The 21,880-nt window shown below is 52.1% G+C and overlaps 1 pseudogene; it reads left to right on the top strand.

The window, feature by feature from the left end:
- The first annotated feature begins 19,546 nt into the window (after positions 1 to 19,546).
- Positions 19,547 to 20,983, top strand: LOC135364007 (nucleoside diphosphate kinase B-like; annotated as a pseudogene).
- The last annotated feature ends 897 nt before the right edge of the window (positions 20,984 to 21,880 follow it).

The raw sequence follows: 21,880 nt of genomic DNA, 5'->3' as shown, positions 1-21,880 counted from the left end.
GGAGCAAGAGATGAGTTTTAGCCAAAGAAACAGAACGTTCCCTCTCCCTCAGAATGGTCATTCATTCATTTACTGTTCACTCAGCCTGGGCCCTGGGGAGGCAGAAATGACCCAGACTGTTCTTGAGACCCTTGAAACTGGTGAGGGGTGAGGATGGACACACATTCAGCTTTGAAATCAACCATTATGGAGAGTGTGGCAGGGGATCGAGGGGGTGGGGGGGCAGGGTTAGAGTGGGGGCTGCTCCTGGGAAGAGGGGGCATTCACTTAGGCCTTGAAGAAGGGAAAGCCTTTGACTACTTGAAAATACAAAGCTGGGATCCTGTGGAACCATGTTTACCACCTGCACAGAGATGATGTTTCTGAACCAGGACCCCCAGGTCCTGGGAGAGCTCTATTTAAAGTATCTGGGTCGTATTCCAACTGAAATTATCAGTTCAGGGCTGACCTTTGTGATCATTTTTATATAATTGTCTTCTCACTCAAGGCTACATGTACTCACAAACTTTCTATGGTTTGATTGCTCTGATCCAACTTTTCAGAGACAGATATGAATCAGATAAGAACATGTCCCTTTTCAGTCCACATGTCTTGATTTCTGGTTCAGAAGCATCATCTGGGTGCTGACATCTACACAGCTGGGGTCTACGTTGACCCTCTAACCCAACCACAGTGTGCCCTCAGGAAAGACGTGGCCACAGTCACTTCTCCTGAAATGTAGTGGTAGGTGAGCAGCAGAGAGAAAGGTAAGAAAAGATCTAAGTTCCTGGGTCCCCTCACCAAATGGAAGGTTGGGGTGGTGATAGCATTTTTGGCTTGAAATGACCTGGCCGAGAAAGGAAGTTCAAGGATCCGGAAGGTTTGGTTGTATCAGTGGTTAAGAACAAAGGATTTGGGGACACCTGGGTGGCTCAGTCGTTAAGCGTCTGCCTTCGGCTCAGGTCACGATCCCAGGGTCCTGGGATCAAGCCCCGCATCGGGCTCCCTGCTCCGCGGGAAGCCTGCTTCTGCCTCTCCCACTCCCCCTGCTTGTGTTCCCTCTCTCGCTGTGTCTCTCTCTGTCAGATAAATAAATAAAATCTTAAAAAAAAAAAAAAAAGAACAAAGGATTTTGATTTGGTTAAAGCTGGGTCTGATCCTTTGCGCAGATACATGTAGCTTTGGGCAAGTCAAAATTAACATACCCCATGTCTCATGCATTTTCTGTAAAACCATTGAGAGCATTCTGTGCAATAATGTAAAAACACTCAGCCTTGTATCTGTCACTGGGTGAGGACTCAGAGGAGACGGGGCTGAGAAATTAGTCATAGTAGTGTAAGCACTGGGAGCCTGCGGTTAAGATGACTTTGGGGACCAGAACCTTCACCGCCCCTGAGATCCTGTGACCAAGGACTGTCATCCAGGCCTCCCTCACCCCTTCCAATTCACACACCTGAGCAGGTGCAATCAGAGGCCAAGAAGCCGAAATGCTCAAAAATCAGAAAACACTAAGGATGAAGATGATGCCAGACGGAGGGCTGCCTCTCTGGGAATCTGAGACACCCCCCGCCAAGCTCCCCCAAAGCCAGCCGGATCTTTTCGGTCCCATACTGCAGAAGAGATCTAGAGCTTTGCCCCCAGGCCTGGGCCCTACCCCTCTAAAAGGCCTCTTCTCATCTCCATTCGGCTGCTTCTATCCATTACCCCTGAATGGAAATGGAAGCTTAATTTTTCTCGCTTGAAGCCTTTAACACTCTGGGCCCTTGACAGGAAACACCGCTCAGCTTTAATTAGCCACAGCAAGCTCCCTGCAAGAGCTTCTAGCACAGCCCGGGGACTTCAAAGATAAAGGCTGCCCCATTCTCTCTAATCACAGCTATTAATGAGCCAATTAAGGCTTTCTCTGGGGCCGAGGCGAGCAGCTCACTCAGGACGGTGGGCACACAGCTCAGGCTGCGGGGAAGCTTGAGAATGGCTGGGGTTGGTGGCCCCAGCTCTGCAGCTCATCGGCTGTGCGCTTAGGATGGAGCAGACGTCCTCTCTGGGCCGCCTTCTGCAACGGGGAAGGAGAACACTGTTTCTCCTGCTTCAGAATCACCAGGAGGCCTTATTAACACTCTTTGCTGGGCTCCACCCCAGGTTTCTGAAGCAGTTGGTCTGGGAGGGGCTGCCTGCAAAGAAAGCTTATTCTCAGGTGGGGGCGTTGCTGTTGGTTCAGGGACACGTTTTAAGAAGCGTTGCTCTAGACAACAAATGTGAGATATTACTTGAAGATTTTGATTACACTCCCATCTATAAATGTGCCGTCCCCCCTTTCCTTCACCTGCCTCATCTGACCGTTTCCAGAAGTTTCCCATCTGGGCAGTCAACACTTGGACACAACAACGTTGGTCACGCTGCGGTGGCCTGACAGTGTATAGCACTCCAGGTGTGCTCCTTTGGGAGGGGAAACGGATCGGGGCTCCCCGATTCCAGACAGATCAGACAGCGTGGAGCCCTCCAAGTCTTCTTGACCGACGTGCTGTGCGGTGGATGTTGAGATGGAGCTGTGCAGAAAGGAGCACACTTGGGTGAGGCAACGAGGGAAGGTGAGCCAAGCGTGGCACGGGGATAATGCCTGTGGCTTGTGGGGGACTGGTTAGAATCTTCTAAAGAATCTTCCACGTAAAGTGGTCCCTCACGTTGCATTTTGCGTTTCCTTAGGCAACTGAGACAGACTCATTCAACTATTGCTTCCAGCCTGCAGTGCAGCGACCTGAGTCGCTGTGCTTGGTGGCTTCACAGACAGACCTCTGTGGTCAAAGCACAGTTCAGGTCCTTAGGATGCTGGGTCTCAGCTGGGGTGGTTGCCACCCGTTCAGACCCCTCCTGGTGCTCCCTCCCACCTCCTGGGCCCTTCCTTCGACCTCCTCTCATTTATGTCTACTTCAGCCCTCATAGCCCACCTCAAGTTCCACAGGGGGCTTGTTCTGAGTACTCCCACGTTAGCCATTTTTGCCTTATAGATAGGGCACCCCAGAGTGCGTGCCCAGGGGCTATGGAGGACGTTAGCAGCTATAATGTGACTCAAAGAGTGCTGAGCTAAGCAAAGTAAGTCAGGAATCTTCTCTGCAGAACTTCTCAGAGCCTTGAATATGCTACTGTGGAGATCCAGGAAGGATGCTTAACAAGCAGCATTTCCCAAACTAATTTCACCACAGAATGTATACTTTTTCCTAAGAGGATCTTGCTTTGATACAAAGGAGGTGGCTAAGCTTCAGATTCCAGAAGACCTGGGCTCCAATTCTGGAACCCATACCCCTTGGAGCCTTTGTCTCTTCATCTGTAAAATGGAGATAGTGGTCCTTCCCCTGGGAGCTCTTAAAAGGCTTAAGTGAGGCAATATAAGACAGGTGCTCAGCTCAGAGTGAGGTACATAGTAGGGGCCCAATAAATGTGTATTTTCTCCTGTCCCTATTGCCTTTCCTGACACAAGCTTACAATCTGAGTGTGTTGCCGTTCCCTGGCATATGAGTGTGAAGCCACACTCAAATGCACAGGGTTGGAGGAATGAGAGCTCATAAGTGACCAGGCCATCCAAGCAGGCTTCCTGGAGGAAGAGGGTCTTTGCTAGGCGAGATTCTGAAACGAGTTTTCCAGCAAAGGTCTGGGACAGTGGGGGAGCTTGGCGGGGAGGCTCTGAGAACTACATCTCTCTGCAAGCAAGCTACAGCAGGACTCCTTTGCTTTATTTTCCTTTTCCACCCTGGAGGCCCATTTCCCCACCAAATCTAGCCGACGCAGCACTTGCCTTCCCCTCCCACGGCTTGAACTTGGCCAACATCTCAAGTTCCCGAGGTGTGAGCCTCAGAGTGGGGCCCTTCTGGCTTGTAGAAATTCACTGGACCACAGAAACCTGCTGTACCAATGCACTCAGAAATCTCAGGTCAAACTGACCACCAGGACCTAGGGTGCTGGCCCACACCCCACCTATCCAACTGTGGCCGTGGGGGCGGGCAGGGAGGAGTCCAGTCAAGGCTGAGGAGGAATTCTGCAGATATTCTCCCCCCGGACTCTTCATCACCCCTGCCAGTGGCCCCACGATCAACCATTTCCAGAGACCCTATTTTGAACCAGGCTCATTTCATTTAACCAACTCACTTCATCTCTATAACATCCCTAAAGCTAGAATTACATTTCTCATTTTACTCATGAGGAAACAAAGGCTCAGAGAGTCAGCTTGAAACCAAGCCCGCCTGGTCTGAAGTCCAAGCTCTTTCCACTGGTGCCACGGACCTGTGGCTTTCTCTTGGCAGATCTCCTAGTGTGGCTCGTCCCCACCTCCAGAAAGCCTTCCTGGTCACCTCCCGAGACCATGCTGACCTCCCCTTCTCTTGAGTGTCCACAGTTGGAACTACAACACTCTTCTCCCAAGCGTCTGTATTTCTTGGAAGGAAAAGGACTGGCTCCAGGTCCCACACTTGGCCCCCAGGAGCCAGCACAGCACACATGGTAATCTCTGTCGAGAGAAGGGGTGACATGTAATTTTTGAGATTACACGGATGGGTCACGTGCATGGCACCCCCCGCCAATCCTGAGCTCCGCATCTTCCAACTCCACCCTTCCTCGCGCTTCCTCACGCCACCCTGGGCCCGGCTCGCAGGTACTAGCTGACTCAACTCTCCTAGGTGTCATCTGTTTTACCCCTCTGCGACCCCGCTGGCTAGATTTCAGCAGGACCCCAAACATTCATGAGCACACCCCTATGGGCCAGACACTCTCAGGGGGCTGCTCTGTAAGATCTCAGCTCCAATTTTCTTCCTCCAAATGAGTTGCAGTCCGCATAGTCCTCAGCAGACCTTGAGCTTGCCCCGCCGCCCACCGAAATCCCCTTCAATGACTAGCCAAGGTGCCAGGGAAATTATGAAAACCATGTGACAGGTAAATGGTTGCGCCTGCAACTTTCTTAGATTTCAAAGGGAGGACGGCTTGCTGCAGCGTGTGGGCTGGGAATTCAGGCTTGCAATCACTTTCCAGAAAGCACAGGGCACAGCAGACCCTCATAGGATTCTGCTTTTCCGTTCGGTGGAATCCAGCTGAGCCTTTTGCTTCTGGGGACCAAGAATGGTCATGGACCTGGCTCCATCCAAACACTGTGGCTTTGTTCCCTTGCATGAAGAGCAGACACGCAGATGGGTTCTGAAAAGAAAAGGAGCAAAGTAAACAGGTCGGAGGGTTCCAGAGCTGGCAAACACCTTTGGTCACTAAGTCCAATCTTTCACTTTCCAGATGGGGAAATTGAGGCCCAGAGCAAGGTGTTTGCCTAGAGTCAAACAGCTTCTGGGAGACTGAGCCATGGCTAGAGTGAACACATCAATATCTCTCAAAAATCTTGCAAAAGTGGCCATGAAGAATTGTATCCAGAAGCTTCTATTTGTATTGGATGGTAGAAATACAACAGGTACATGGGACTGGACTTATTCTATCTGTGGATAATGCTGGGCATGTCCTGGTGAGGTATATAAAGACAGTGAAGGCCGGTTGGGATCCCTAGCTAGATGCTCTGTCTACCAGCCTCTGGCCACATGGCTCTGTCCCCCAGGGATCCGGATGCCCAGAGAGCTCATATGCGGGCTGCATCCCGATCAGAGCTCAACCTGGGCAGCAAGTTGCCTTTGGCATGGGGACAGGAGAATCTCCAGTTGTTACACATCAGGCTGTTTCTACAGGATCCCATGAAAAACCTGTAAAAGCATTTTCTACACCTTGATAATACTGGGGCTCCTGTGGGTGGTCCTTATATATACATACATTGAGCAACTCTTAGATGTGTTAGCACCTTCAATGTCTCCCTATTGCTATAATAGAGACAAAGCCCCTCCCACGATGCTCATCTGTGCTTCTCTGACATACCTCTCACTTGTTATCTCTGTAAACTCATCAGTCCATGCCATTCATGCTGAAAGCACCATCCATTTTTTTGCCTCTGAATCTTTAAAAAAAAAAAAAAACTTCTGGAATGTTCTTTTCTCTTTCTCTTTCTGGAAGATTCCTCATCCTTCGCTACAACCCATCAACCCAGAGAAGTGTCACCTTCTCTGCCAGGTCTTCCTTCTCCCAATCCTCAGGCAGGTGTACCTTCAAAATAGATCTCCAAGCTGACTCTTTTCACCATCTGCTCTGCTACCCACCAGGTCCCAGCCACCTCATCTCTTGCCTGTTTTGCCTCCAGCATGCTCCTAACAGGTCTCCCTGCTTCGGATCTCCTCCTACTACGAAGCGTTCTCCATGTGGCAGCCAGGGTGATGTTCTGTACACCATAAATCAGATCAGATCACTTTTGTGCTTAAAACCTGCAGATGGCTTCTCATTGTGAAACTTACCATGGCTTATAACATCTCCCCTGCCTGTCTCTCTATTGTCACATTATCCGTTCTGCCTTATTCTTCATGTTCCAGCCACAGTGGACACCGTCTTGTTCCTTGAACAGACCAAGCTTATTCAGGGACTGCTGCCTTTGTGTGTCCCTGCGGGGCTCCCCACCCCACCAGATCCTTATAATTCAGGTCATGGCTCAAATATCACTTCTTGGAGAGGCCTTCCTTGACCCTCCTATCTAAAGTAGCCTCCCAGTTTTATTGTTTTTGCGGCAATCACCTCCATATCAAGTGATTTATGTATTTATTTGTTTCCATATCTCCGGCTGCGATATAAGCTCAATGATAGCAAAGATGTCACCTCTCTTTATAGACATGTCCCCAGTGTAGAAAACAGTCCAGGTGTTGAGTGGGACTTCAGTAATAAACATCTATGAATGACTGCCTTAAATGGTGCCCCAGCATACAAAGCCTATGGGAGAAGGAGATCTTTGTGGACTTCTTATGGGAATGGAAACCTGGATGAGCCATAATAAGATGGTAGGGTTTGCGTAGGTGGAGAGAATCAGAGTTGGCATCCCAGGAGGTAGGCCCGGCCAGGAGCGTAAGTTGAGTGGTTGGAAAGAGAGAAGAGTGCAAGAGAGAGAATGCCTAGAGCGGGGGAGGGGAGCAGAGTCTGGAGGCCCTCGCAGGCCAGACAAGAGAGCCCCTTTTCCTCACTCACCTTTGCACTATTTCCCAATCCAATCCCTGCAGCCTCCCTTTGCATGCACACAGTATTACTTGCAGTCGAAAAGGTAGACAGGAGCCACAGGAACGTGGGGTGTCACATAATATCATGGCAAATGGAAATGAAGCTCACCCCTGCTGGGGCAGAGCGATGTTCGTGCCAATACAGGCTCTCAGAGAAGCCGGGCAGAATTAGTCCGGATGCACGAGAATAGCGAGTTACAGTCTTTGCTTGCAAACGGGCTCAGTGGAATCCAGCCGCAAAGTCTTTGACTCACAGATTTTCAGAACACGCTGCTCTTCTGGCTCACAGTGGCTATCCAGTCCAACCTCCAATGCCCTTTAGCATTCTGTTCAAAATGTCACCAGTGGCTCCTTGCATACCTCTACTGACAGAGAGCTCCCCACTCACGTTGCTGGAAAGCTCTGGCTCTCGGAAAGTCTTCCTGACACTGAGATGGACCTAGTCTCCCTGGAGCACCCCGAGTGGACTTCATGCTGCCTACTCTGCCCCCAGGCAGCACGGTAAACCCACACACACAGAGCAGCCATCCCAGCTCCGGGCTTTCTGGCCGGACCCCACACCCTGGGCTCTTGCCCCCTTTCTCCTTGGTATCGCTTCAATCCTCGCCCGGCCCTCAGCACCTCCTCTGGGCTTGCCCCCCTTTGTCACTACTCTGCTTCCCTTGCACCGGGGCAAGTCTCCCCGGGAGGGCACCAGCCACCCTGGGAGTCCATCACACCCTCTTCACTCCTACTTTAAGGCCATATGGCCTGGCTGGTGAGAATGTAAAATGGTACTGTCGCTGTGGAAAACAGCATAGCGGTTCCTCAAAAACAATCAAATGTAGAACTGCTCTATGATCCATCAATTCCACCTGTCAGAATACCCTCAAAAGAACTGAGAGCAGGGACTCGAACACTTGTGCGCCCCAATGCTCATTGCAGCATTCCTCACAAGAGCCCAAAGGTAGAAGCAACCCATTCAGCCATCAACAGTGGAATGGATAAACGAAGTGCTGTGTCCAGACAATGGGATGTCGTTCAGCCTTAAAAAGGAACAAGATTCCGACACATGCTACCACATGATGAACCCTGAAAACACTATGCTAAGTGGAATAAGTCAGACACAAAAGGGCAAAGAGTGAGTGATTGCACTTCTAGGTACCTCGAACAGGCAAATTTATAGAGACCGAAAGTAGAACAGTGGTTACCAGCCTCTGGGGGGAGAAGAAGGTGAGGAGTTAACTGTTTAGCGGGTACAGAGTTTCTGTTTGGGAAGATGAGAACGTTCTGGAGATGGATAGTAGGGACGGTTGCACAACAGTGTGACTGCACTTAATGCTACTGAATTGTGCACTTAAAAACGGTTAAAATAGCAAATTTTGTGTTATGTATATCTTACCAGCATAAAAAAAATTTTTTTTTTAAAGACCACACATACCTACCCCCCATTTCCTGCTGAAGAGTAATCAAGTACCAGACATTTATAAAATACTCATTGCAGGGACCGTCTGACATGCTGCGGGCCATTGGGATGAGCAGTAGAGACTGTCCTTGTTCATAACAGCAGGCACAGCCAAGTGCTAGGCTAAGCAATTAACATGGGTTGCTTTATTTAATCCACACAGCCTTCTCGAGTAACTATCGTTGTACCAGTTTGACAAATGGAACTGCCACTCTAAGAGGCTAAGCAGCTTGCTTAAGACTACACAGGGACAGATTCCAGATTCAAATGTGAATGCTTGATTCCAGAGACTAGGTTCCCAATCATACTTGACTACTGCTCAAAGAAACTTAAGGAATGCTTAAAGAACAAGAAAATACACCCCCCCCCCCCTTAAGATGCTGTGCTGGGTGACATGTGTGCCAAGATCTGTGGCAGAAGGGGGCAGCCGTTAATTCCACAAGTCCTCTCACTAGGCTATTCTTGATCAATATTTGTTGAAGGAGTAAGTGTTGAGCGACCATCAGCGTGTCCTGAAGAAGTCAAGTTTCCTGAAGGAGGTGGAGTTTCAGCTGGGCCCTGCAGTGTGGGAAGAAGGGAGGGAACACGACCTCCACCTCCCCTCTGCCCAGAAGCCCATGCTGACCTCCAGGCTGTGCACCCGTGCCCCCCCCTGCCCTCCTCCACTCCCCAGCTTCCTTGTTGATGGCACCTCTACCATCGTGAGCTGGGCTCCTTGGCTCCCTGTCTCCTTCTCCACTAGATGGGCACTCCTGGTGGGCAGGGCCCCAGTCTAACCCTGTCTGTGCCCAATGCCCCGCCAAGAGCTGGCCCAGAGGCAGTGCTCTGGGGTTCCTCACTGGAGAGATGAACAAAGAGAGAGTGCTGGAGAAACCCTACAGATGACTTCTACCTTGAGGAGCTCTCCTTCAATTCTCCTTATTTCCCTATAATTAGAACCAATTCCCTGTTAGCTCAGTTTCCACTCCCGAAGGTGGAAGGAATTCAGGAAACTTCTACCAAGATGCTGAGCCCCGTTCTCAGTCTGACTGTCTAGACATATGACCTGCAGGCTGCCCTTGGCGTGATCTTGCAGAACCGGCGGGGGCTGCGGCAGCTGGTGCGTGTTACCTCTGGGGCTGGCAGGGCCTTCCATTCTTCCATTCTCGGGAGTCCCCACCCCGACGGCAGCAGCCCTGACCGAACGGCTGAGGGGCACACCTGACTGGCAGTCGCCTGAGCAGGTGATGGCTGGGCTGCTGCTGCAAAGCACGACCCCGGGGGGGGGCGGCGGGGTGCACAGTTCAGCTTGAAGGCAAAGCAACCGGGTTCCCTGGAGGTGTGCGTCACGGCCACATTGGGGCAGGAGGGAGGGGGCTGGGCAGGCTCCCGGTTGGGGCCGCCTCCCTGCCGCCTGCAGAGCTTGCCTGCCTGACCTCTGGCCTGTGGCCCGCATCCCGCCCTGGTGACACGGCCCTGCATCCGGACTTAGCTTCTCTCACCTCCAAAAGAACAACCCCAAGTGGAGGAAGGAGTACAGGACAGACCTGCGTGCAAACCTAGATTCGTCACATGAGCTGTGTGACTGCGGAACAGCTCCTTCATCTCCTGGATGCAAATTGGAGATAATAAAACTTACTTGCAGGGAAGGTTAAATGAAATCATATTTATAAAGTGCTTCGACCCGTGGCTGGCCTGCAGTCAGTTTTATGTAAATGTTTGTTAAATGAATACACATTTATCTCAGCATCCCAAGTGGCAGCCTTGGAACTTGGGAGATAGTTTAAAAACAAAACAAAACAGAAGGTTGTAGGATAAATGAAGAACTGAGACCTGGATCTGCATCATTCCCTCACCGCGAACAGATGGCGTGACTTTGGATAAGTGCCATGCCTTCTGGGGGCCTCGGATTTTCTGTCTGTGCAATGGGGGTGCATGACACATTCTCTTGAGGGTCTCCCGTGGCTTGAACATGCTGGGACACAAGAGCTCACAATACTAGACTTGTCGTCCTTCCTCAGTGGGCTCTAGATTTGGCCCGCTTCATCCCCAGCTACTCCTGATCCCTGGAGGATCCGGGACTTCTGTGCTGCAGAACTCAGGCCTCTTGGAAATGCCTGGGCCGGGGATTGTCAACGTGGATTAGTTCTGGGAAACACGACAGCCCGGACAGCCCGCAGAGTGTCCCCAGAGAGGGTGCTTATCCTGCCTGGCCACGGAGGGGGTGGGCTGAACATTCCAATCGGCCAAGTGGCCTCAGGGGAGAATTTAGAGAAAAGGGCAGTGGGAAGCTGGTGCTGGAGGTCTCTTAATCCCCGGGAATTTAGAGCAAAGTGGACTCCTAACTGAGCAGGGATTTGCTTCTCCTCTCAGCTTCAACAGCCTGCTTCTGCAGAGAGAGGTTTTAAATAGCAAAGGTGACTTGGCTTGATTTGGCCAAGCTTACAGTTGGACACATTCCTCCTTTGGTTCCCAGGAAATAGCCTGGTGAGGATGGGGGGATGGAGGTGAGCTTAGGTGTCCCCGATAGGGGACATAAGATGTGCTGAATAAATATGGAGGGGGCCCCCTGGACCATTGTGGGGCATTTTATGGCTTAGGAGGCCTCAGAGTTGTCTTGTGTGATTCTCCTAGGTGGAGAAACTGAGTCCCATGGAAGAAAAAAAGACCTGCTCAAGGTCACTCTTGAGCAAAGTAAGTCCATGGCAGAGCCAGGGCTAAGGCCTGGGTCTCTTGACCCTAAAGTTGGCTGACCCTTACTCCTCAGACACGCAATTTCTGCACCAGTTACAATCAGCATAAACCAGCGCGTATTTTATTCAGTGCACATTTCCATGGCATGTGCTAGGCATGGGGAGGGTCGGGGCTAGGATGGAACAGAGATGACCAGGTGCCACCCTTGTCCTCCAGCTACCAAGGCAGGAACGCTAGCAGCCTGAGAATACATGCTTTAGGGAAAGGGAGAGGAGGAAGGGGTGCACATCTGGCCAGAGCAGGGAAGGGGCTGGTGGCTGGGAGCTCAAAGCTGCCCCTGTTCTCTGTTTTCTCATTTTCACTGGTCTTATCTCCCATGCTAGCCAGAGAGAGGGGTTAAGGCTCCCTCATTAGCCAGGGTGTGCCATCAAGCCAGCTCTCTAAGGCTGTGGCTTCTCCCCCAAGCCCAGCAGGACCTCCCACTGAGTCTCCTTCCAGTGGCCTTCTGGTTGGTCCCAGGTCGGCTGCTGCCTGACTCAGGTAGATCATCTCTCACCTGGTTTTCCTGGGGTGCCGGGCTCCTGGGCTCACGTTTCCTGCTCACTGCTGCTAGAGAGGCCTTTCTGCAGCGAAACATCTTCAGGAACTGAGCGTTGGGGAAACCTGACGTTGACCGCAGTTCTTGTCAGGGTTGCCCGGGGACAGGTGCAGCCTGAGAGGTTCTGGCAGCCCCAGGCGTCAGAGTTAGGAAGAGGCAGAACACCTGGGGTAGGCCGTTCCAGCTGCAAGGGAGGTAGCCAGAGGGTCCCGTGTTCTAGCAGGCTGCTGGGGTGAGGGAAGGGAAGAGGGAAGGGAGCACGGTTTCCCCCATCTCGAGAGGTGTATGAGCAGGGGGAAGCCCTGTTGCTTGCTTGGACATTGGAGAGGGTGTTTAAGCATCCAATCGGCACCAAATTCCCGAACGGGACCGAAGACTGTAAGCACTCTAGGGCCCTCTCTCTATTTCCACGTCTGCCTCCCTTCTTGGGTGAGGAGCAATTGGAGAGCATCTGTGGTTGCAAATAAGCGTGTGGGTCTGATTTATCCTAGCCTCCTTAGCCGTTAGCACAGACCCTAGCGCTTACTAGTTCAGAAGTGCTTGCTGAGGGAATGAAGGACTTGGGAGCTTCTCAGGTCCCAGAATTACTCCAGAACTGGGCCTGGCCTCTGCAGCGGAGGAATGATGGGGACTCGGGTGTGGAGAAAAAGCTCCCTCCCCTCTGGCCACCAGTCCCTGGGACCTCCCCCACTTCAAAGGACTTGTAGATAAGAAGGGCTTTCTGGGCCAAGTGAGATCTGGCCCTCCCCCGGCCTCCCCCCCACCCCCACACCAAATGTGCACATGACAATCTAGCTTCCTTATCTGCCTAGGCTCAGATTTGACACCCTGGGGCTTGAAAGGCTGCGAGAGCAACTGATGGTCCATCCAGATGTCCTTAAAGGCCTCCAGCTGTGGACTGCAGGGCATTGTTCCTTCCGAGTTGCCAGCCCCAACTTCCACCTGCATGAAGGTGTGAGGCCCTGCTCGGGTGAGAATGAAAGAGGCCATACTGGAGATCGAAATCGGAAAGGCAGAGGATCCCATGAGAGTGACAGACCTGGCTGGAAGGATCCCAGGAGAGGGAAGAATGCAAGAGGACACAGAAGGTGGAAGCTCTCACCTTTGAAGGGGGAGTTCCCTATATAAGACCAAGTCCTTAACTCACTTGATGAGTGGATGATTGCATGGCTGGAAGGATGGATGGCAGGAATGGATGGTGGTCCATTCAAGGTTATTGAATGCTTCCTAGGATCCTGCGCAGTGAATCACACCCAGCCTCCATCCCCAAGGAGCTCGCAGTACACAGGCTGGGATGTCACAGTGGTAATTCAACTTGGGGATGGGCATTGAAAGATGGAGGGGGTTGTGGCTACATGCCGAGGACAAGATTGAGCAGAACTCTCAATGCAGTTCAGGTCTGAGATGCTCTGAGCATGTCATGAGCCACCTTGAGATAAAATTCAAAATGATTGAATATCTTGGTTGGTGTTGAATTCATGCCTTCTTAAATTGGGTTTCAGTATGGTTAAGATAGAGTGGGCATAAAAGTTCATGAGAAGCTATAAAAAAATTAAAAATTGAGAAAACTGTATCTCTTAATGTAGTTTGTGTGCGTGTGAATTGAAAACTTGAAGGCGAAGAGTACTCTCTATGGTCTTTTATTTAATACAATCCATGTGAGGATTATCATACACACTACTCATGTAAGAACACTTGGGTTCATGGAGGTTAAGTAACTCATTCAAGGCCACAAAGACAAAGTGGCAGAGCTGGGATTCGGTGCCATTGCTCTGACTTGAAAGTCTGCAGATCTCTCTTACCTCACATGGATCTTAAGATTTGTATCAGCAGAAGGACCCCTGGATACAACTCCTGCAACTCCAGACCCCGTAGAAACAGAGATTGAAAGTCTGAAGTCTGAACAAAGACCTGGAAGCAGGAGAACCAGGGGTCAGCTCAGTGGAGATGTAGTTACTGTTCAGCATGAGGGCAGGGAGGAGGAGGAGTTGGGGTCGGGAGGGAGATTGGCCCAGTTTTCGGGGACTTTGAACAGCACACCTCAAGCTGCTCATACTCCCCACTACCCTTGCTGTACGGTTGACACCCAGGGGCTATTTGTTGGAGATGTGTATAAACCAACAAAATGCGAAAGAAGCTCAGAATGGCAGTGGGGGTGGGGGAAGGTTTGAGTTATGTGAATTCAGGTTCTGCTGTTCCTGGGAACAGAATTTATGACAAGGATGTAAACTCTCAGCTAACATGTATTGATTGCTTACTTGGTGCCGGGGACTATTCTAAGAACTTTACATCCTCCCAACAGCCCTGTGAGATGGGTACCACTCCCTATGAACCCACTTTACGTATGAGCAAATGGAGGCCGTCCTGTGCACTGTGGACCGATGGCATGTTCGCTGGATCCCAGTTCTTACATCTATCATATAGAGAAGTGAGCAAGATAGAATAACTCCCGTGAACATGGCCAACACACTCTTGGTGTGCGAGAAATGTTCGTCATTGAACTTTAGTGGGACAAGAGTAATGAAGTGGCAAGGCCCATGTTTTCTGACCCTGGACTCTGGGGTTCCTCTGCCACCCTATCTCCCATCCTGAGGGTCTAGCACATAGTAGGTGAGCATCGGATGTCTGTTGAAGGTTGATAAAGTCTTCGTGCGTTCCAGGGTCCTCTTTGGCCTGGCTGCCTGCCTGCCCCTCAACCGTGGGAGGGATGGGGTTTGGCTTTTTTGAGCCAGGACGTTCCCTCCTGCAGACACTGCTTTCCCGACTCCTAGTGGCCTGATCTCAAAGGGGGAGAGTTGGCCGGCAGCCTCTGGGGAGGCGTGGCAGGGATCCCCGGACCAGGTTCTGCTTCCCTTTTTGCCCGTGTCAGCCCTCGGGCAGGGTGGATCCCCAGGTCTCTAGGCGGCGTGTGCCGTCTGAGAGCCGAGTGCGGATGGGAAGCGCACGTGCCTCCCACCGCTGGGTGTAGGTGCAGCCTGCGTCTGTCTTAGTGTGAACGAATCAATCTTCGTGCCCATGTCCTCCTGGTCCTTCAGAAACAAAATCACTCAACTCTGGGACCTCGTCCTCTGCAATGGCTGGCAGGGAAGTTCCGACGTGGTGTCAGACAGGGAGCATGCTGCACCTACTCTTCGCAGCACGTCTTTCTTTTAGCACCCACTCCCGGCCAAGGATTTCTGCAGAACTAGTGACAGGACCCTTAGGATAACAACCTCTGGCCTTGCGTGGGCCTCGGAGGGAGAGAAGGGGTGGATGAAGCGAGTGCCTGAAAGAGAAGACTCTGGAGCAGAGAGGATAAAGAGAAAGGGCGCAGGCAGGCAGGGGGAGCAAGCCAGCGGGGCTTCCGTACATTCTGTCCCTTGCATGGCTCCCAGTGGTGGGGTGGTGCAGTGGGAGGCGCATGACCTCAGATGTGCACCGAGTTCAGGCCGTGCAGGGCTGACCAGGGAGGGGTCCTATTGCCCTGGAATGATTTTTAAAGTCATCCTCCTGGCTGAGATCACAGCACTTGGAGGCAGCCAGCCAGGCTCTCAGCCCCTGTCCTGAGCAAGCCTGCGGAAGGATGTATGCTAGGCCACCTTGGGATGGGAGCTCTTCTCAGGAAAGCCCAGCTCATCCTGACCTGTCAGACCTGCCAGACCCTCCTCCCCGCCCTTCTGGGAACCCCCCAGCTGGGGTCAGTTTGCACGGCTGGGTTGAGTGTAGAGCATGGATGGGGAGAGGCTGCTCTTTGGGTCCTGCGGCTCTGGCCAAATATCCTTATGCCAATTGGAAGGAGCCCAGAATGCTGAAAAGGGCCCTGCAGATCCATGAATGGGACATAGAGTTTTGGGGGGAGACTTCTCAGCTGCCTTACCTCTAGCAAGTCTCCGGGCCTCTGTGAGCCTCCATCTCCTTATCTGTAAATGGAGAAATAATATACATAGCTGTCTTGGGGGCACTAAACTGCCCATACACATAAGTAACCAGCCCAATGCCTGACACACAGTGGAGGCTAAAAATGTCAGTTCCTTCCATCTCTTCTCCTGCTATCCCTTTTCTCTTGTTCCTCGCTCTGCAGAGCCATCCGTTGATTATTCTGATGTGTATTCACTGAATGCCATTAGTGGCCGGTGCTGGGGATGCTGGGGTGAATGAAGTGGGCCCGGGCTCTCCAACAACTTACGGCCTCATAGCAGGGGTGGACAGACAAGGACAATGCCACACAGAAAGTGGACCCAGGGATGGCTTCTGGGGATGTATTGCCTGTACCTTCTCTAAAGTCCCCTCAGCTGACATTCCTTGTGGTCAGATGCCCTCCTGCTTCCTGAGCAACTGGTTGGGCAGCTTCCATTTGTCCTCCAAGCACTGCCTCCTCCAGAAAGCTATTCAGGCTTCCACGTGGCCTCCCGTAAGCCATTGTACTAAGCACTTTACTGCCCCGTCCTTGGAACAACGCTGTGGGGTGGGTAATATCATCACCCCAGGTTACAGATCAGGCAGTGGGACTTCGAGAAGTCAGCGAACAATGGCAGGATGTCATCTGAATTCAGCTCCAAGTGCAGGGTCCAAGCTCTTTCCACAAAATGAATTTGCCTCTTCCTTAGGCCCTCCATCTACGCTGGGCTCCCCTCAGCCCCTCTCAGAGCAATTATCACCTGGTTCTTTATTGTTTATGAACTGTTGTTTCCACGGGCCTAGAAAAACCCTTCGGGAGCTGGACCGTATCGGGTCCCTGTGTGTGACCAGGCTCCAGCGCAGGTATGGCACGGAAGAAGAACGAGTGAACGTCTTGTTGTTCAGAAGCACAGCTCAACCGGGTAGTCTGTGCTTGGAAAGCTGCCCTTCTCAATGGATTCTGCCTTGGCAGCGTGACCCCACCTTGTTGGCCTGGGTCTCTCCCTTCCTCCTTTCTTCCTGGTTCCAGGTGCTCTGGGGCCAGTAGGATGTGACAAGCAGGATGTGGGGTGGCCACCTGTGTCCAGCCAAGGAGTCCAACCCAGGAGGTGAGGCCATGAGCTCCTGACTCACGCTGAGGTGAGGATGAAGGCCAGGGGAGGGAGACACATCTGACAAGACGTCACAGTTCATAAACCCAATGAAACCCAGGGAAGCTTTGGAAAGGAGCTTAAAGAACTTAGGGCTGGAAAAAAGGCCTCAGAGAATCGGTCCAAAAAGCAAGGAGGCAGATCTGGCCGGTTCCTCAGACATGGATCTGGCTATTGTTGGCATCTAAGTGGCTGCTTCTCTTCCCTGTCAGAGGACAGCTACACATGGCCTGTTTGCTGGGATCCCAGCAGGCCTCGAGGCCACGGGAGCCTGGGAAGGGAGCTACCCAGGGAAATGATGGACAGATCGTTGGGGGGCCGACTCTGGGTGGGAGCTTGGTTCTCGGGCAGACCACACAGCTGCTGAGACCCCGGCGATGGATTTTGGGGAGGACTAGCCCCAGTGATGGATGCTCTGATCCCTTGCTGTCTGCTCCATCTCCCCTGCTCACCCTCCAGCTTCAATCCTGCCTCCTTGCTCTCCCCTCAGTCATGGGCCAGTGGTGCTGAGGGCAGAAGAGCCAGCAGATCCAACAGGGAGGGGAAGCAGGGAGGCTCAGGCCACCAGTTCATGAGTCAGCTCAGCTCTGGTGCTCCTGTCAGTTGGACATGACACAGTGGCAGCTATGGAGGAGAGAAGGGGGCCTCTGGGACCAGAAGAGCTGGCCTCAAGCCCTGGTGCCCCCACTCACCAGCTCTGTGACCTCTGGCAAGCGACTTGACTTCTCAGAGCCTCAGTGTCCTCCTCTGTAAAATGGGGATAAGAGAATCTCCCCCCCCCCCCCCCCCGGTCTACCTAATGGGTTGTTGAGAGGATCAAAGGGAAAGAGGGTTTTCAAGTTGCTGTCAGTGGGCATTACCATTGTCGCCAACCACACAGCAGGCTGGTGGCAGAATCCAGCTCAACCCAGGTCTCCTGACTCCCAGACATTTGTCCTTACTCTTTCCTATCCCCTCATATTGACCAAGCCTAGGTTTTAGCCTGGTCTGGAGGCTGAGGGAGAGATTTGATGACCTCAAGTTTCTCAGCCCCCCAGGTCTGCCTGATTCAGCTCCAGGGACTGGGGAGCACGTGAGAACTGAGCCCTTGCTATGTTTACCTGATTCAGTGAGTGAGCAGCGAATGTGCTGATAAAACCATTCTTACCCGTGGAGCCCTTAACAGATCACTACAGGCTCAGTGCGAAGGGTGGGTGATGGAGAGGAGGCAGATAGAAGCTCCAGCCCTTGAGGAATGTGCAAACTCTCTGGGGAGGCGGGACACCCATATAAGAAATATTAACTACAAATATAGGGCAGAGCGTCCAAGATACCAGGTCTGGGTCTGTTCATAATAGCGACTCCAGGGCCTAATGCACATTGTCAGCAGTCAATAAATACCCGTCAAATGAAGGCATAAAGAGATGAATGAGTGGCACAGATAATCCTTGTATGTTATCCATCTGCCCCTTGGGATTCCCATGCTCCTAGGAGATTGGAGAAAGCTTGGTCTAACCTCAGACGGCTCAGCTGTCCCACAGTTGTTTGTCATGCTTCTCTGTCCCTGCTCATGAGAGAGTGAACTCCATGCCACATCAAACCATCAGTCCCACACACAAAACTTTGCCTTTTCCTTTTTCTAGAAAAATGTAATTGCCCTGGGAATTTTGCCATGTTTTGTCAGTTTGGCAATGCTCTGAGGGTGTCCCAGGGGAGGATTCCCAGGTTTGCCAACTTTTACAAGCTGCCCCATAGAACTAAATCCCCACCATCCCAACTCCGAGCTCCTGACCTGTGCCCCTCCCCAGCCTTCTGGAAAACATGGTCTAGAGAGCATCCACCCCCAACCCCTTCCTGACCCAATCCAAGGCTTTTCTCGCAGGAAGAGGGCTGCTGGTCTGCTTTCCCCTCTTTCAGGGAATTCCAAGTAATACAAAATTTTCTGTTTTTTCCCTTCCATGTTAATCTCTCTGGGCCCTGTGAATTCCCAGACAAGGTCCCAGAGGGTAGTGAGTCAGGTTCAGACTATGGGTAGAGAAGCCCTTTCTAACACTGAGCACTATCTAGATTGCTCAGAGGTGCTGAGCTCCCTGTCATAGGAGGTGTGCTAGCAGAGTGAGATCACAAAAGCTCCTTGTAGGTGCGGATGTGAATTCTCAGGTATTTATACAATGTGGGGGTTGGAAAGGGTATGAAGCCAGAAAGCAGGAGACCTGGATTTTCAGCCCCAGCTCTCTTACTGACTCTCAGTGTGGGCCTGGCCATGTCCCCGTCTGTCTCAGTGCCTCAGTTTCCCCACTTGCACAATGGGTGCAGAGCCCAGGACAGGGAGGTCAGAGTGCTCTTTTAGGGTCCTGATTGCTCTGAGCCACGGTGATTTTCTGGTATCTCAAGAGTGGAAGGTGATTTGTTTTTTCTGCAATTGGAACTGAGTGTCAAGTTTGTGGCCAGTTGAGAATGACTGGGTCTTCTTATCTCTCTGGCTCCAGGCCCAGTTGGGGCTCCGTCTGGCTGTAGCAGACAGGGAAGGAGCACCCCAGACCCTCCTCTGGCCTGCGGAGAAAGTGGAACAAGCTCTCAGCATCCTGCTGTTGTGGCCCAGCCAGGCAGGGCCTGGCCTCCCCAGCCTGGGAAGAGCCAGGATGGCAGGGGCATGGGGCCGTGCGGCCTCTGTATGGGGGTGGGGAAGAATGGGGAGCATCTGCCTGCATCTTCGTGCTGCCTGGTGCCAAGCTCTGCCCTGGGGATGGGACTGGGGTTTGAAGCTCACTCCTGTCTGTCTTCCTTTTGCTGGCAGACTCCATGAGAGGATTTGGGAAAGGATGGCTCTCTCTGACTCTCATTGAGATTGGCCCAAATATTCCAAAAATTTTCCCATCTAAGGTCTCCCAAGAACCCTTTACTTATTAGCAAACATACTGTGAACATGCCAGGCTTTGTGCTGGGCCCCGAGAAGTAGCAGCGAATAAGGAAGAAATAGCCTTCGGCTCTGGCCCAACAGCACACCCATTGCCCACCCCCAGCAGCTTCTAGGGCCATGGCCAACTTCAAGCACACGTCCATTGCCAGCACGCTGGAGGGCCTGCAGCGCGGCCTGCTGGGGGAGGTCATCAAGCACTTGGAGCAGAAGGATTCTGCCTTGTGGCCCTGAAGTTCCTTAGGCCTCCGAGGAACACCTGAAGCAACCCTACACTGACCTGAAGGACCGTCCATTGTGTGTGGGGCTAGAGACAAACATGAACACAGGGCCGGTTGCGGCCATGGTCTGGGAAGGGCTGCAGGTGCTCAGACAGATGCCCGGGGAGACCAGTCCAGGGGGATGCAATCTGGGCACCATTCACGGGGACTTCTGCACTCGTGTTGGAAGAACATCGTTCTTAGTGGTGATTCAGGAAACAGTGCTGAAAAGAAATCAGCCTACAGCTTATGTCGCCCAAAGAACTGGTGACTCCCAGTCTTGTGCTTTCAACCAGATCTATGAATAATGGGGGGACAAAGCAGCAGTCCCCTCTGCCCAGTGCTTGGAGTGTCCCCTAACACAGCTCTTCATTCCACGGACTTGGAAGCTGTAGGATCAACCTTTCTTTTCTACTATCTATTTGCCAATGAAGTCTTTGGAAACTGGGGGAAAGAAAGAAAGGGAATGGGGGATGGGGGGCAGAGGAAAAAGAGAGGAAGGAAGTAGGGAGGGAGGGTGGGAGAGAGGGAGGGAGAAAAAAAGAGAAAGGATGGAAGAAGAAAAGAGAAAGAACTGAGAGAAAGAGAGAAAAAGGAAGAAAGGGGGGTTCTATCTCCTGTCCAAATTCCAGCTAAGTCGCCACTGTCCCAGGAAAGGCTTCCTAGACAGACACGCTGGGTTAGAGCCCTCCCTGTGCTCCCCGCTGTCAGGCATCCCCCTCATAACTGAACTCCGAGTGCCCCCCACCCCACCCCCTGCAGACTGTAAGCTGTCCGTCTGGGTGGGGACTGGGTAGGGAGAGGGCAGTGAACGTGGGGCAGAGGGACTGAACTCCTGGTAAATGTCTGAGATCCTTAGCCCTGCATTCCAGGTCTACCACAACTCCCACTCCTCATTTGGGCTATTCTCTTCCTCTCCCCAAATTCTCCAGCATTAGCTGGAGGAGCTACACTCCCTCTGGCCTCCAAGCCTTTCCATATGCGGTGCCTTCCACCATGGCTGTCCTCCCCCTTCACGAAGTCCAGATGCCCTTCCAGTCCAGCGGACGGGGCCTGAGGACAGGAACGCTGGGCAGTGAAGGCTCATTAGGGCTGCAGGGCTGACTGGTTGTTTCCAGGGCTTTCTTTGTCCCAAATGCTCCCTCGGTGACTCAGAGGTTTGCCATGAATAATAAAGGTCACTGGACCAAAGAAAACGAAAGAAGGCTCAGGTCAATAAAGTGGATATTGTTTCTCTGGGTTGTGGGGAACTCCACTCTCTCCACTGTGAACATTCTCCGAGCCCCACCTCTGCTGGTTGTCCTAAAGCCCACCCTTCCTTCTGCCCTCTCAACTCCGTGCCTTTCCCCTGCCACAGGTTCCTGGAGTTAATTTGGGATCAATAGGATCTCTGCCTGAGGTCCAGCGTTCAAGTCCTTACGCTTGATTAATTCATTCATATATTATTCCCTTTGGGCTGGTCACTGGGGGTACAAGACTGTCAGTCTCTGGAGAGAGACATGTAGACAGACAATTGCAGGTTCATGTCACAGAGGGGATCACAGGGGCTGAAGAAGAGGGGGTAAGGGGGCTTTTTCAGAGGATGTGCTATCTACACTTACGCCTGTAGGATGATAGGACCTGGCAGGCAAAGGGGCAGGGAGTGTCCCGCGCAAAGGAGCGGGTCTTCAAGAGCAAAGCAGGCCTGGAAGCAAGAGAAGGACCCGACCCAGGTCCTGGAGCTGCACAGTGTGAACTGAGTGTGAAGCATCTAGAAGTAAGGGTAGAGAGCTTGGCTGGGGCCACATCACAAAGGACTTAGGAAGTCAGGATAACGAATTTGAACTTCATCCACAAGACAACAGGAGACACTGATAGGTCTTTGTCTATCCAACTGCGAACAAATCAACAACCC

This window comes from Mirounga angustirostris, unplaced genomic scaffold (genome assembly GCF_029215605.1).
Source record: "Mirounga angustirostris isolate CCGP_5_RB_7025 unplaced genomic scaffold, mMirAng1.0.hap1 SCAF_4, whole genome shotgun sequence".
In the NCBI taxonomy this organism is placed as follows: Eukaryota; Metazoa; Chordata; class Mammalia; order Carnivora; family Phocidae; genus Mirounga; species Mirounga angustirostris.
The sequence above is the reverse complement of the archived record's forward strand: the minus strand, read 5'-3'. Positions and strand labels throughout refer to the sequence as shown.